Source organism: Parambassis ranga, chromosome 2 (genome assembly GCF_900634625.1).
Source record: "Parambassis ranga chromosome 2, fParRan2.1, whole genome shotgun sequence".
NCBI lineage: Eukaryota > Metazoa > Chordata > Actinopteri > Ambassidae > Parambassis > Parambassis ranga.
In genome coordinates this window covers 30,863,639-30,876,608 of record NC_041023.1, presented here as the reverse complement: position 1 = coordinate 30,876,608, position 12,970 = coordinate 30,863,639, and positions in this window count along the sequence as shown.

Below are 12,970 nucleotides of genomic sequence, written 5' to 3'. Positions count from 1 at the left end.
TTGCCATTTAAACTCTTGGAAATGACTATGACCTGGATGAATGAGAGCATCCACAGATATACATTACCAGACTTCCTCCAGTGTTTTGTGTTTTGAAACTCTTGTTGATGCATCATCAAGTATATCTGATCCAGCTGGCGTTTTATGTGTTGTATGAAATGTAGCATTTTTCCCTTCTTTACAGGCAGGAAACAGAAAAGATCTGTCCTTTATGGCTAACTTAAGTTTATGACATCTTGGACTTTATTTTTATGGTTATAATCCTCATTACTGTTCCTGATAATAATGTGGAAATTCTGTGTTTAAAAAAACACGACAACACAAAAAGATTGTTGTTAGCTTTGTCATCATCAACTGACATTTAAAAGTTGTATTTTTGCTGCAGATTTGATGGTCAAACTGTCTCTCAGTGAGCTATCTACTTAGTGGAACTACAAGCTAAGGCGAGCTATTAGCTCTGTTAGCATCTTACTTTGTTCCTTCTGAAATGTAAGTAGTTTAGTTGAACTCAAAAAACCTATGTTGCCTAAATTCTAGCTGGCAGTAGAGCAGCCTGTTCACTGAAATGCTAGCTAAAGCAGATCAGTCTGGTTAGTTAGCTATATGCTATTTGCATGAGCTGCTTTTAAATTTAGTACTCTAGTAATTAGTGGACATTAGTGGTTTATGTCTGTTTGTGTCTTCATGCATTCCTTCCATTGTGCATTCACCTCCACAACCATGTCATCCCCCAGCCTCGTATTTCATCACCCCTTTTGGTCCAAACAGCCTTTTTAGGTGTTTACCCAAAACAAAACGAGGTGTGGACAGATATATTAAAGTACCCTCTTCTCTCGCTCAGCCCATCGACCTCTGCCTCCCTCTCTGCCCTGATCCACCATCGTCCTTCCATTTATCTGCATTAGCCAAACTAATAGCAGTCATGGCTACCTGCATCGATCCTCCCCGGCAGAGTGAGATGTGCTGGAACACTCCTTTATGGGTTGCCCTTTAGGGAGTGCAGCAACAGTTCGGCCTATCGTTGCCGATTTATTTGAGACACCCCCCTGTCACCCGGGCAGCCGGAGTGGCCCTGAGTAATGACGACTTAATAGATGGTGACACGCCGTTGGCAGTGGAATGGGATGCCCATTGACAAGGAGCTTCCAGAGGCTTTCAGCGCCTGATGGTAAAAATAGAAGAGGACACGAGACACCCTGCTTATGAGGCCACAACGAATAGGGGATAGGCGTCAGGCAGGTCTGTGTGTGTGTGGCGAGTGTCAATGTGCTGTTACTGATATGACGGTGTATCTTCATCCGGAGCTATGGGAAGCGCTGTTAATGTTCTAGAGAAAATGATTACGGTAACACGACCTCAGATGTCTGTTTCAGAGAGAACGTCGGAAACGTCCCACCCTGCAATTCGCACACACTGCCCTCTGACCTTCTTTAACGTACGCCTACAAACTGACCCCCTTGTTCCTGGGGCCATTGCCGCGGAGGGTAACGCAGAATAATTCTCAATGGCCGTCTCCACATGTGAAGTTCAAGGTAAGAACAGCCATCATATCCTTGATGGTTCTGCAGGAGTTCCTGTTCCCATTCACTTCCTGTTCCCAAACTCCACCTAACAGAGGTCGCACAACAGCTCCTTACTCAGCAGATGACACATCCAGGACATGGGAGGGGAAAAGGTCAGGAAGGGATGGGAGGGACAGAGGAAGAACAGTAGCATGCAGTGGGAGTTATGACAGCAGCCTTTCCTTTTGGGGATCGAACCAAGGCCTTATGTGATGAGCAAATAAATGACCAATGATGAAGCATGTAAAGTGGAACTGTAAAATATTAGCACAAAATATACAGATAATATTTATTGCACAAGGGAGGACAAGAGCAGCACAACTATGCAACTCTGGGCTTTTAACTGCACTCTTATGGTTGCAAAAAAAGGGAGATCCCTCAATATATCATCTGTTGCACAAGTGGAATGTCAAAATTAATAGCCCCTGTCACAAAGTTTGTTTAAGACCGGAGTGTTGCACTATAAGGCTTGTGGTTTTTGTTCCTCTGCACACACGTTCTATCATCAGTACCACCTCAGAGGCCTGACAGCACCTCATTCTTGGGTGTTTTTCAATCGTTTACAACCAAATCCATACTTACAGCATCTATGAGACAGATATGGACGCCACAAATGCACACGTAATCCCATTAAACAACCTAAAAGTCCACGTAGAGTCCGATCAGTATCCCCTTGCACATTTGCTTTATATTGTACAGATGCTGGCTGCAGAAGAGGTCTTTAATAGCTTTGTTGACACTGACTCTTGCATACGTACAGACATATAAATCTGTATGAAGAACATAAATAAGTATCTGGTCGTACAGTTACAGTATTTTATTATATGTGCACTTTCAGGGCTCTTTTTTGGGTAAAAATGCAAACCAATAGAACCAAGACAATTAACAAAAAAAAGAGAGGAAAAGTGAAGATATACAATAAAAGGCGTTCCTGTTAAGCACTGTCCCATCTTCCACCAGCCCCAAGTTCCTGCAGTGGAAAAAACACTCTTCAAGTTAGCAGATGAAGTCCTGAGCTGAACCAGATGTATAAAAACCATCCAAGACTCTGATGCTTCTGCACAACCCGGATTATGCATCCACCGTGGCAGCACAATCTGCATGTGAACGGGCTTGCAGATTTACCTGAACCTGTAGGCATGGAAAAGGAACCATCTGTGCAGGCGATCATCGTTGTAACTCTATAAACCCGTGTGTCTATGTCAGAGCCACACAATGAGCCATATATCACAGTATATGAAGCCTGAAAGTACGTCTGCGGAACCATGTGAAAGTGTCACCTCACAGTTTCTAATGTTCCCAAAATCCAGACAAAGAGACCACAGACAAGACATCTGGAGTGTCATAGTAATAAAGCTAGACAGTTATGTGACACATTCTAAGTCTTCGACCATCACAAAAAATATGAACTCATCCCCGTATCATCTGTCCAGTCCAGCACTGACACCTGTTTCTGCTCTTGCATGCTCTTTTCACCCTCTTCAAAGAAAGTGGCGGTTTTATTAAAAACCCATTCTCATTAACAATGAGAGAACGGAGCCCCAGAACGCTGGCGGAGGGAAATGGGAGGTTTCCCCCCCTGATTTCATCGGTTCTCAAAAGGTCAGAGGTCGCCCTGCAGGTTTACAATGGGGGTCACGCAACCCCAACGTGTGCATGACGGAGCTCGGAGTAATCTTTCTGAGTAGGGGGGGGGCTTGCGCATAAGCACACACGCGCTTCCAGTTTCCGCATCCACTCAGGAGAAGTACTGGAATCACAGCATAAATAAACAAAAAGTGGAACCACATTGCACCATGGGAAATAAAAAAACACACCACCCGAGCTGTAACATCTGTTGCAGTGAGGGAGTATTTACTCGTCGCTGATACATTTCCATCCATCTTCGTGTCAGTCTCTCACAGATGTGTCCACTCTAGTCGTGTGATGACGCTGATTCGAGGCACATCAGGAAAACGTTTACAGGAAGCGCAGAGATTTGACTGAAATGTTACACTGATTCATAAAAATCTGATCATTTCCTGCCGGGGACTTGCTGCTGCTGACGTTCATGCGGGGGTGGAGGATGGATGGAGGAGTTGTTTCGTCTGACATTAGCAGGCTTGTTGAGCAACAGCGTAACCAGAGGAGAGGTGTAATCGCTTCCTCTGAAGTGTGATAACTACAAAAAAGAAGAAGAACAAGAAGAGTGACGTTACAAGTGAATGACTATGCAACGTTCAGTTCTGGGATAAAGGACTTCCAACTAAAGGGAAGCTCATCATGCAGCGTCACTGATGCGGAAAGGTCCAACCGAAATCTTAAAAGGAGTGGGGGGTGGGAGGTGGACTTAATCCAAGACCTGAAGGATTCCTTTTGATTGTATGTATATGTAAATGCAAAACACACCATTTGTGAATGAGGTTTTAATGGGGGAGGACTTAAGTCTGAAGTTGGGTAGAGACAACAGTGGAGGAGCTCATTATTCCCTCTATATAGTTAAATCAGGGAGCTTAAATCTGCTCTCTCTCCCTCACCCCTCCCTCCCATCTTACACCCACAGTTAAAGTGAATGGGACTCTCAAAGAGCATTAGCTAGTGCTAGGATGCTGAAATTAAAGTGTAACACACATTAAAGTGTGTGATTACAGTAAGTCTTTCTTTGTTTTTGTCCATCTAGCTTCACTTTTTAAAATTTTGTTAATGAGTCAACAAATCCACCACTTGAGGACTCTGTGGACTCGGGGAACTAGATGTGTGTGTTTATGCTGTCATGACCTGGTGTTTAGTTCTGGTTTTGTTTCCTTGTTTTGGGTTTTTAGTTTAGTCTGTGTTAGTTATTGTGATAGTCCAGGTAGTTGTTAGGCTTGTGTTTTGTTCTTGGGTTTTTGTTTAGTTCTTTGTGTCTTGTTGTCCTTGTGGTGTTCGCCTTGTCTTGTGCTTCCTGTTTTATTTTGATAGTCCTGTCCACCTTGTGTACTGTCTTGAGTTTTACTTCCTGTGGTTTCCCTCCTTGTGTGATTACCTGCCCTGCCCTCATGTGTCACCCGTGTTTCTTTGTCTTCCCTGGTCCTGTGTATTTAGTCTTTGTCTCCCCTGCACCGGGTGCCAGTTTGTCCTCGTCGCTTATGGGGGTTTGTTCCTGTCTTTGAGCCTTGCCTTGCTACAGCCACAAACTCCAGGTTTCATGCCTTGCCATGTTTTTTGACCTTGTCTAGCCTTGACTCCCTGTTTTGCCAAGCTATGTTTTGCTGCCACACTTGATTTTTAGTTCTTGCTTCTTGCCCTCCTGTCTTTGAATAAAGACCTTTTTGTTGAACTTTTAAACCGTCCTGTGCCTCTGCATTTGTGTCCTCTTTAAGACAAACCCTGACATATGCACTACGTCAGCTCCACATCGGCCCAACACTGAAGATCTTCTTTTCTGAGGGTACACTAATGTTACAACAGATGACATGTGAATACATTTATATAACATGGCCAACATGTCTTCACACATGACAAAATAAGTTGACTGCCAATCACAAAAAGGTCAATAGAGGTGAATAGTGGTAATAATCTATGCCCATACTTTCACCCAGAAGCTTTTTGTACCCTCTTGGACCCTTATTTTGTCTTCAGGTTTAGGTGGTTAAGTTTAGGAAAAGATCACAAAACACTTTCAACAACAATAAAAAAACACCTTCTTGGCTACCATCATGACCTCCATGTTCCTACAGGAAGATGTTACTAGCATGGCCACTAGAGTCTTGTAGCTTTGTAAACACTGGTGGTTTCAGCCATTTTCTTACAGTAACGTGAGGACAAGTGAAACAACTACTACTACTGATTATTATTCTCTGAACCATTAGAGCAAAGCATCAACACCAATATGATGTGACTAAACAAAACTAATTCATTTCTGTCTCTATGATTAAAAACAAGTCCATTAATCATGGTTACCTATAATTTAAAATCACACAACAGCCACGTTTCTGCTTGTTTTGTCTAACCCTCACTTTAATATTATTAGCTGTTAGCAAGTTTTCTGCACTTATTTTTATTGGATAATACTGCATATATGAAATTGTTGCCAGGAAACAAAACCACTAGACAACACAAACTAAACAGCATTTACAAAATAACATGCCATGTTTTGACTAAGCGAATCACTAATAGCCATGAATATTCACCATGAAGACTCTGAGTGTGTGTTCCTCCAACTTCTTTCAGGTTTAAGACGTGTGTGTTTCTGAAATATGAATGGAAAATGCAACCTGACCAGAAAATAAACATCATCTGGACTCCCTGCTTGCTTTTTCTTTTTACATATGTAGCAACAAAATACCACACAGATGCCTGAACACACGACCCGAGTCTGGAATGCTGTTTGCCCCCATCATGTTTCATACATATCAAGTTTTGGTACCAACATCTATACCAACTAACATCTCCTCCATCCATAAACAGCTTGTATATCCGTGTCTGCGTCACCCGATCCAAGTATGCAACGAAGAATAAGACCTGTACGTGCTGTAAATGTCTCCCGTCAGGAATGAAATCTCTCAGCATTTTCTCTCTCTGATGGAGCAGGAACAGTGACACAGCAACTCCCGTCCCGCTCTTCTATTAAATATTTACACGCTTGTGAATCATATAAAACTAACCGCTGGCGGTCACATTACCACGCAGCAGAGGAGTCAGATTTAATATGGCTCATATTTGCTTCCAAGAATATGTGTGTTAAATAAGGACAGACAGACAGACAGACAGACTGTATTCATACTGCTGAGCAACTTTTTCTTTGAACCGAAGCATGAAATCCCACATGAGGACGCTCCACTTATTTTATCTTCCAATGAAACCTCTCAAACTATTTTATTTAACACATATCTGACTTATTTAATAGACCATGTGCAGTAAAGCCCCCCCCCCATCATGAATTCATTTTCTGGTAGATAATGTCAATCAGTCAATATTCCAGGCTGTGGAGCAACGTGACACATTTCATTCACAGCATTACAAAAGTTTAGTTATAGTCATCAATCACTAGGCTTACAGTGACTGATAAGTTGGTGGCCTAAGGTTGAACAGGAGATGCAGCACTTGCTCTTCAAGTCCAAATTTTGCATCATCTTCTTCATGGTGAAGAAGATAATCGATCTGCATTTTTATTCCTAAACTTTTAACTTTCAGAAGGTCCACAACGCCAACTTCTACAAAGTAATGCTTGTAAAGCCTGGTTTACATGAATCGACGGCGCTCCAACACTATCGTGAACCCATTGAATTTCTGCATTGGATTCTTGTCACTATAGCGTCATGAGCAGGTTTCTTTCATGATTGTGTAGCTTCCGGCACTTCCTGTTTCAGTGAACATTGTCGAGCGTATCTCATTGGAGTTGATATAAAACATCCATCCATCCATCCATCATCTATTAACACGCATCGTCCTGCAGTGCAGCGTCACTGGGGGCTGGAGCCTATCCCAGCTATCTACGGGTGAGAGGCAGGGTACACCCTGGACAGGTCACCAGTCCATCACATTGGTAGAAAACATTTTTTTTTTTTGGAATATGCTTATCGTCCATAATTAAGTTTTTAAAAATGGCGGCACAGAAGTGCTTTGTCTGAAATAGTGGACATGTTGCTACCAAGCCAACCAATCACAGAGCTCGCAGTCTGCGACACCTTGACACAGTAGTAGTTACAATCTACGCTGGGGCACTCCAAGTATAAATCAGCCTTCATTTGTAAAAAGAGTGTAAATGTCAGAGAGAGCTATGCTGAATAATAGTCAGCTACAAAGGATCAATCATAATGCATTAGCAGCTTCCTCACGTACAGCTGAAACATACATGTTTTCAGTCCTTCTATTCCAGGTCAAATATTGGATTACTACAGTATAATATATATATTTTCTCACAGTTCACATTCAATTCAAGGAGCAGAAGAAGAAGAAGCACAAGAGCTCTAAACTGCTGCTTTCAGGGTCAAATAAGTAAAGTGATAATTTTCCTTTAGAAATGATAAATGTGAACAATGCTTGATCACTACCACATGATTCTTGTGAACGCTATCTGAATGTAAAATTATGTATTTAGGCTGAACGTCTCTTTTTTTTTTTTGGCATGTGAGTCTGCCACCGCATAATTCTGCGCCGTGATTGGCTCCAGCTGTGTGAACAGTCCACCACACCAAGGGAACAGTATCCTGTGTTTTTATCAAGAGAGCCAGACTCATCACTGACACTGAACGTTTTTCATCATGTTTTTCCTGAGCAGAGTTATGACCTCTTGTTTTTAACCTTTTAACAATAATTACCCTTTTTTATTATTATTTATTGTCTCAGGCCTCTCCCAAAACCATTAACACAATATTATCAGTTGAAATGTATCAGGCCTCAGTGCCCCCTGTCTGTGTGTCTGTGTGTGTGTGGATGGTTCATGTCTGTCACCTTTAGCTTTTTTTTTTGTTTTTTTATGAGACCCCGTGTCACGTAACCTCAAGAACAAACCTGTCATGTACTCTCCATTCATTACCGTGCAGACAAAGTCCTCTGCTGGCTTTACAGCATTCATATACCCTAGGTGAATACAAACCATCTGTGTAAACACAGACTTCTGACAGGCCTGTATGGTGAGCGATGAGTCCCACCTGTACCAAAAAAGGACCTCTGGAAAACTCTCCCGGGCTTCTGAAGTGGTTACCTTCTTATAAAAGTCGTATCTAAGAGGTCATTCCTGATAAGAGTAATGACGGAAATGACTCACTTCCAATTTGACAAGGGATAATTGAAGGACAACGTGCCATGTTAATGAATGATATACCCTGCCGTCTCCTCTTTCTCTCTCTAGTGCAATCACCCACTCACAAATTGATGCTTCACATTCAGTGTGTCCCTTAGACACCTTGTAAATCAAGTATAATTGACAGACAGAAGTGATGAAATGCAAAGCAGTGCAACTAAATGACTCCATCAAAGCAGCTCCATTAAAACCTCCGAGGTGACCAATTATATTTCACACTTGCTTGGCAAACAGCACAGGCAGATTCTAAAACAGAAAACTCTTGGCTGAATGCTGCAGTGCAGGTTTTATTAAAAGGTTTGAGGAAGAGGAGATAATTGTATAGCAGCAGTTTAATGGGAGGTGTTTGGGATGTAGCCAACATTACTCTCACTGCATTAACAGTGAGTCTGAAGGACTGATCACAAGAACACTCTTCAAAGATGACATTGAATTATATGATATATCTACACAATTAGTTAAAAGTAGTCGCCATCACATTTAGCAACAACCCTCTGGCTTGTCAAACACACATGGCGGTATTTAATGCATGAAGTCACCTCGGTTCAGTTGCTAGACACACATTCTTTCTTAAAAAAATCTAACCTCTATCACCAAACCTGCAGTTTCATTCGACTAAACCCACAATCACCCAATGCACAATCTTGTTTACAAAATCCGCAAACTTGAGCGTCTGTTATCCAAGGTTATCTATGAATATTTTCCAACATAATTTTGTCAGTAAACCACATTTTATCTCAGACAGTGCAGCCTCACAGGAGGGTTACTAAGACAAGCATGACATCAGTGTAATCGGGCTGCACTGTAATATGTTGTGTCCATTTTTTCCCATGGGTAGGAAAAACTGTTGCTACTCATCATCATCATCCTCATCATCTCAACACTTCTTCCTTTATCTGTTCTTCCTGACAGACTGCAGGCCAACAACCGCTCTGCTCCCCAGCTCAACTCAGACTATTAAACCGATGGACAGAAGAATTCAAAGCACCGTCCACAGGGTGATTAGGTTTCATTATGGCAAGTGAAACACCCCATTACTCTTTACTGTCTTATAATAAAAGTCTGTAAAGAAAGACTATTGTGAAAAAAAGACCAGAGGAAGGACTGTGATGCTGAATTTGAGGCTTAAACCAGAGAGGAGAAGAGGAATATAAATGTCAGCAGTTTGTGTCTGCACAATAAGCCTTGTTAAAATAAATAAGTCAGTGTGTCATTTGTATGCTCTGTTCGACCAGCACAACACAGTCCATCTGGGACCAGAGAGAAAATATCACAGGCTCTGGCAGGAAAGATGGAGCTTCAGCGGCCTCGCGTCTGGCAAATTAAGAGACAAGATAGAAACACACACACACACACATCCATTTACAGGACGAGCTGCGGTTTGTTCCACTACTCAATGTCGCAAATAGGAATTGCTGACAATGCAAGAGGCGAACCGATCTAGTCCCCAATCTGCACCATCCAAAACACACAGCATTGCCACACAGGGCAGAGTGTTTGGACAGTTCCCCGGAAATTCTGTTATCGCTGCGTGTCCAGAAATGAATGCAGGGAGGGTGGTGTGTGGAGGGTTTGTTAAAGGCGGGGAGGGAAAAAAAAAATAAAAAATCAAGAGGATGGCGGACCCCAGCTGAGGCTGTCTGGCAAGGGATCAGTCTCATTCCTCTTCAGTCGGAGGCTCCTTTTCTCTGACCCGTCAGTCCTGACGTCTCGGAGAACTGACGCAAGACACGCAGCTTTAAAAACAGCCTCTGTTCCTGCTGGTGAGAACTGGCAACACAAATACACACAATCACATCATGCAAGGGCTGCAAGCAGAAAGCCAATATCAGACACTACACAAGTGTGTGTGTGTGTCTGTGTGTGTCTGTGTGTGTGTGTGTAATGGCTTGGTGATTAGAAGAAAAGATTCAGATGATATGATGTATTAAGTGTCACAAACAGCTGTATTGCATGTGTTCTGGCAGTGAGTCATGCCTTTGAACTGGAGCCTTTGTGATGACTGTAAAGTAAGATGTGGAGCACTGACAGTACAACCACATCAGTCACCTGAGCAGTGAATGCACCATAATGGTGCAGTGTTCAAATTAGCACAGGCATTTCTTCTGACAACTTTTTAAAGAAATGCCCTGAAGGCCAGAGCCTATTGAGCCAGCCTGGTCTCACATCTAAACCTGTGTTAGCGGTCTGCGGCATAAAACATATTGGTTTCAAAGTAGTTTCTGCAGCCCTGAGGCGTCTATGTATACTTTGTTTTGTTTTTGTATTGAGCCCATTTTATGTGGGGCAGGAGGATCCACACATGCAGGACCTTTATTTTTTAGTTTCATTACTTTACTTTCACTTGCTATTTAGTTTAATTTAGGCAATATAAAATAAAATAAAATGGCTATAAATTATGTACAAATATAAATGTGGGTTCCCTGCAGAACCTTTACTGTTAAACTGATATGTTTGAGGATTACATAAGTATTTTTTTATGTCTGTAAATATACAAAGGTCGATGTTATGTAATTTTGTCATGTTTTTGTCACGACATGCATGTACCATTTAAAACCAACCCACAGCTGCTGCGTATATCTGCACATTTTCTTCTGATTCAGAGATTAATGACAATATTTGTGCATGTTTCAGAATTTAAAGGGGATTGAAACCACCAGGGTTTATATAAGCACAAGCACTCTCCTACATTTCTGTAAATTTAGTGCATGTAAAATCAGTTCAGATGGGGACTCTACACCATGGTAGCAGAAAATGGCAGAGAAGTTTTTCTTGTAACATGTTTAATGTTACAAGTTCCTTTGTGCAGGCTAATAAAGAAAAAAAAAAAGCTTTGGAGCAACTGTTTCCTCCAATAACATCACAAGGTTCCCGGCTGGTGCCAGGCGGTTCAACAGTCACCTCAGGGGCAGAAACTCATCACATCCTGTTATTCCTGTGCCAGGCTCGGTCGGACAATAGCAGCAGCGCATCGCTGTCGCTGTGTTTTTCTTTGGGGCGGATTCTCGTTGGATGATAGATGGAGCACTGTCCTCCTGTTTCCCTCTGATGTTTGGGCTCTGGATTATCCCTGAGCTCAGTGTGGTTGTTTTGGGTGGATTCTGCGCTAATCTCATGTGCTTCTGTCACACTGTGATGAAAGACGGCCTGTTGGTATTGGCTCAGCGCAGAGGCTGAGTCACAGGCACAGGTGCACCACGAGAGTCGACACTTCAAACCACTGGGCGTGTAGAGCTGCACAAAGCATCTGGATCTCTGATCAAATTTAGCCTGAGTGCAAAAACAAATTATGAGTGTAATAGGGATTTCTATTAACTCTTAATTCACCCTGCTTTTTCTTTTTGCAGTGATTTACCCACAAGAATTCTCCTTTTTGCCTATTACTAATCCTTTAAAAAGGACGGAGGTTTTTTAAAACAAACCCATCACTGCGTCCTTTGTTGGGAAGATTTTGCAAACTTGACAACTTTAGTCTCCTTTTAGCTGTTTGTGATCAACATGACATCAACCTCTATATACAGGATTACCTTAAAACAACAGTTGTCAGGGCAAATATGCAGGCAAAGACTACATCACAAAGAAAGACACGTCCCTTTGACTAAATGCCTGCTGTCTGAATCATCTATTATTATCTGCACCGGCACTGTATAATCAGTACAAGTTCCACAGAGGGAACACCTGCATGCCACAGGTGTGTTTGAATGCATCCTTTGGTATTAACAAATGGTCCCACTGGAGTAGGTGGGTTTCACAGACTGCTTCTACACAGCATGAAGCCTCTAATCCTTCCAGAAGACACGTATGTCTTCTGCTTAGCCGAGGAACAACATGTTTTAATTAAAATCAATGAACATTGCCCAGCAGTGTATACATTAATTCCTGTCAGGGAGGGAGGGGGGAGGCTTTGGCCTTCTACCTGCTGGGGTGTGATGAGTAAACAGCAACTCTGATGGTGGTTGGTGGTCCGCAGCGTTCAGTGGTTTACTGGGGATTGGCTCCTCTGGGGAGCAGTCCTGAAGAGGAGGGGATTACCTCAATCCTCTCTCCCTGCTTCACCCCTTACAACTCGACACTTCAGATTCAAACAAAGGCTCAGAGGACTGCGGGCCTCAGGCCCCTGGCGCGCTGCTAATCTCATTCCAGCTGGACAACAATCCGTCTGGCTGGTGGCCCCTGCGAGCCTGTAAAGCCCCCCGTAAGAGGCTTGGAGAAGAAGTCAGACAGCTCGTCAAGGATGAGGACTTAATTAGCCATGCAAAGTCAACCTGGCTAATTGAAAAGATTCGACCTGAGTGCCGCCACAGGAACACAAGAGTGGAAGAGAGCGTTTTTTTTTTTTTTTTTACATTGTTGAAGGTGTTCTGTTGCCAAGCGCAGAAAAATGCCAGGGATGAGGTCCCCCCTGCTGCTTCAGAGCTGGCAACATGAAAAAAAGGGGCCTGCTTGTAAGGTTAATTGGGCTGGACACAGTGCCAAGATAAAGTATGGAGGGGGAGAAGAGGGAAGAGGGGAGGGGGGGAGTGTCTTGAAGTGTTTTGCTGGATCCAAGCTTTATCTTTCATGACGGGCTTTATCGTCGGGGCCACAAGTGCAGATCTGGGATTGATTCTACAAGCTGGTTTTATTGGACGCTTCAAATTAA